We start from the raw sequence: 3,988 nt of genomic DNA, 5'->3' as shown, positions 1-3,988 counted from the left end.
GGTTGGGATGGCCGTTACAGAGCTGTGTCGAGTTTTGGTTATGAAAATGATTTCCAAAGGAAATGCGTGAGTTGGAAGTACCGGAAGGGTACGGGAAAGATGTGGTGTCGACCACATGGAGATGGTCGAGGGTTTGGAATGTAAATTGGGTTGCTCCCTTCCTAGTGTTTCATGTAGAGGAACTTTTCTTTAACAAAGATATAGAGATGTCATAGGACTTCCCTAGCATTCCCATCAAATGAGATGGCGGTATGCTAACTCTTCTCTAACAAAGATATAGAGATGTCATAGGACTTCCCTAGCAATCCCATCAAATGAGATGGTGGTATGCTAACTCTTCTTTAACAAAGATATAGAGATGTCATAGGACCACCATAGTGTCCGCATCACTTGAGATGCCGGTATGCTATATCAACAAGAGAAACTATTTCTCTTTCACATGCTTTATCCACGAGAGAAACTATTCTTCCTCTCTTGTCTTCTCTAGTTAGAATTGTTATCACCTTCTTGATGGTTTTGCGAGTACAATTCCAATGTACTCACGGCTTTGTCCCTGGCTATTTACTTGGCCAGACTTGGAGGAACACAATGGATGAAGAAGGAGTTGGCGACGTCTATGCGAGCTAGGAACGTCTTCCCAGTCAGTTGCCTGTAGGGTTATGGCAGATGACTTGGGTACTGCGCTGCTGAAGTGATGATGCTACTCTGATGTTTAGTTAGGCCCTTCGAGGCTATTATGTAATTGTCGGTCATGTGACCATGTTGTAGTTTTCTTATTCCGCTTTGTAATTGGATGGTGTAATTTGATATCGGTTCGGTTATGTGTTCACGGCGCACCGATCATGGGATCGTGAGCTGTATACATAACGAGGGAATTTCGGACCGTTAGTCCGAGGTCCCCACGCAGCTGGTATCGAGCTATCCTGATCGTAGGAGACCTTAGTTAGCATGGACGTTAGTTAGGAAAGAAGTATTTGGGAAAAACTATTTACGAAACAAATTTTTTCTTTAGTCGGAAGCATAGCTTCTACTCCTCTTATTTCTTCAAAGCTTCTAAATTCTTATCTCTCCGCTTTATTAAAATGTGTGAAAATTCTTACTCTATTGTCTCATCCACTTCAAACCTACATATTGGGCGATGTCCCCAACTCAGACCCGGAGACTCGATGTCGAAGATGGATCAACTTTTTATGAAGTCTCACGTATCTCCAACAACAACTATTGAAGATTGGAGGCCGACTTAGTGTGCACATATAGGGATGATAACGTCATGTCTTTGGTTTTCACCAAAGTATGTCAAAGATCCGACCTTGTTCCTCCATGGGCTTGCACTTTTTGCAGTCATCAGGGATCAAGTCCTCAGTTTCTTGACTAGTCATTTTTTGGCCAGCCACGAGAAGATCTCGACTTCGGGAGCACCTCGACAGCTACCTCTCTCAAGACCTCATGTTTCCGGGATATCGAGACTAGAAGATCTACACAGTTTTTGCCTCCACCTCAACATCGACGAGACAACACCAGGCCTGCTTCGCCACCAACTGCTCCAAGAATTCTTATGGGAGACGCTGTCAACAAGATGAGGACGCCAACATATGTGACCAGCCCCCAAACCTATAGGATGGATAGGACAAACTCAATCGCTTCGATTGATCGAGCTACCCCCACGTATTAGGTATCTCTGGATACTTAGAGTGCCTTGTTTGTTGTGCTGATTGCTTGTAGTCCCCTCGTGTGCTGCCTTGAGTGTATTTTATTTATTTGTTGTGTGTATGATTGTCTTGCTCTTTCGATCTGAAAAACATTCTTAGTGTGATAACCCAGCGTAGGAAGCCTCCCTAAGATGTTTTCACCCTCACCTACCTCGCCGATGTATTGCTAACTGCTAGTTAGTTGGATAGGTTAACGGAAGACTCTAACTCTAAACCCGTTAACAGTTGTTTTTCGACCGTCAGAAAAACTAACCCCAAACCCCTATCTACACTGGCTACCTTCAAGATCAGCTGAAGCATCTCTACTACGCCAAGAAAGCAGAAGCCCCTACCTTCAAGAGTGACTGCACCTCTGCGAGAAGACATACTAACTTAGTCTAACCTTGGAGTAATCGCGCTAACCTCGAGGATAACTTCTTGAAAACCACTCTCTAACACACCGTCTAACAAGCTGAGAGAACAATAGCGTCAAAGCCAAGCTACATCGCATGGTTCATCTCGTCATCATCAAGTGAAGACTCTTGAAGATACCTCAAGACTCAAGATTAGGTGTAGTTTACCCGCTCACTTCTTAGCTGGTATAAGTCAACAACGACCCTCAAGTCTGAAGATTGCCTCCGACGACCTTTGTTGCTGCTTCATATGGATACCCACGAGGAGTTTCATCAACTTACTAACTAACTGCGCGTCATATGGTTTAGTTAACACCGTGAGTGCCTCTTGAAGTTGTGGTCTGCACGTCGCCCCTGAAGATTCTTCAACTGAGTACGGAAGATCGACAACTTCTTCAGAAGCCCCAGACAAGAACTACAAGGAAGAAGCTCTGAGTTTTTCCGAAAGCCCGATGAAAAATCTTAAGGGTGGAAGACTTCGTCTTCCACTAAAAATGGAGCTGACCCTAAAATTTTTAAACCTTTCAAAAAACATCGTTGGAAACTTGGGATGCACTAACCCCTCTTGAAGCCGTGAACTACACAACGCTCTCTGAAGATGTTCGACTCAGGACGAGGGATCAATGGCTTCTCCAAGAATCGCCCGACAAGACCCGTGGCCGAAGCTTACATTTTTTTTAACGCCCTTCCCTGATGAACAATTTTAAGGGTGGAAGACTTTGTCTTCCACTAGAATTTAAAGCTAACTCTAAAAAGTTTTCAACCCTGCTAAAGCACCGTTGGGGTGCACTAACTTCTCCGAAATCATGGACTCTGCTAGGATCGCTAAGAAGCTACAGATCTAACACCGGCATGGAGTAGTCAACCTCTTCATGAAGCTCGCCATCGGCGAGAAATCCATCATGTCTCCCAGAAGATGAAGCAACGACCTTCTCAACAATGGCACATCTACAGAAGAATGGAGTCTAACTTTAGCTAAACTTTGAAACCTCTCTAGTTCTATGCTTAGTAATCTCGGGACGAGATTATTTTAAGGGTGGAAGATCTGTAACACCCCAACTTTTTGCAAGCTTGTTTAATTATCCATAGTGCAAAAATTAGGGGGAACAAAAACTTTTTCTATAGACTAATTAACATGAATTGCCTTGATCTGTTTGTTATGATGAATTGCCTTGATCTGTTGGTAGATGAATTGTCTTGATTTGCTTGTTGAGTTTTGTTTTGAGCTACCCTTAATAACAACACCTCTAGTGGTTAAACAAGCAACTCACTAAATAAAACACATGTGTGGCTTAGGAAGAATTGTTTTTCTTTTTACTACATCAAACCTCCCTCCCGATGGCAACATGAGTGTGCCTACTTATAAGATTCCAACTTTGGCAGTTGATCTCTTAGCACCCACAACTGTTTTTGGTGACCTCAGTGCATGGATCTCTTCTATACAACACCCTCTGCAACTTCCACATCTTACATGTCACATCCTCCACTTGCAACTCTTATAATCACTTGATCTGGTATCCTATCCAATGTTTCAGCACCAGATCACTTCTTCCTCTTTTACCTCTTGTGTTTATTTAATCCAAGTTTAATATCCACAAAACCAAGAGTAGGTATGATGGGTACATTTTGTAGCCACCATCTACCCTTGAGAACACTCCTTCCTAAATTAGTTTTCTTTCTCAAAAACCCTATTGTTTTTCTTCCCTGGTTTTAGCCACAAAAATCACTCCTTGTTATTAAAACTCCTTAAATGTTTTCTTCAAATAACAAGAGAGATTGTGGATGGTATTTTGTATCATCCCATTCCCTTCAACCCAAAAAGACTTTCTATAAAGGCATTTGATTTTCTTCCTTCTTTTAAGTGCATGGTTTTGGTACATGTGCCAT

The sequence above is a fragment of the Lolium rigidum genome, chromosome 3, assembly GCF_022539505.1.
Source record: "Lolium rigidum isolate FL_2022 chromosome 3, APGP_CSIRO_Lrig_0.1, whole genome shotgun sequence".
NCBI lineage: Eukaryota > Viridiplantae > Streptophyta > Magnoliopsida > Poales > Poaceae > Lolium > Lolium rigidum.
Note: the sequence above shows the minus strand (reverse complement) of the source record.